The sequence below is a fragment of the Eleutherodactylus coqui genome, unplaced genomic scaffold (genome assembly GCF_035609145.1).
Source record: "Eleutherodactylus coqui strain aEleCoq1 unplaced genomic scaffold, aEleCoq1.hap1 HAP1_SCAFFOLD_198, whole genome shotgun sequence".
Classification (NCBI taxonomy): domain Eukaryota; kingdom Metazoa; phylum Chordata; class Amphibia; order Anura; family Eleutherodactylidae; genus Eleutherodactylus; species Eleutherodactylus coqui.
Window position 1 is genome coordinate 149,735 of NW_027101856.1, and position 266 is coordinate 150,000.

Sequence of the window (266 nt, forward strand, 5' to 3'; positions counted from 1 at the left end):
GAGCCCCCTGCGGGGGGAGCACTCCGGGGGACGCGTGGCTCAGGGATGCAGCCCTTTCCCAGGCACCGTGCGATGGCGTCGGGGGTCGACGCCGAGCGACAACGACCCGAGCTCTCCCGCCTCAGGGCGGCCGAGAGCGCGGCGCGGCCCCCTTTGTTTCGCGTGACGGTTTTCCCGAGCGCGAAGGACCCCCGCCTGTCCCCTCGGGCTTCGGCCGAGGCGGGCGGTCCGGAGCGGCGCGGGGATAGGGGACGGCGGCCCGCGGA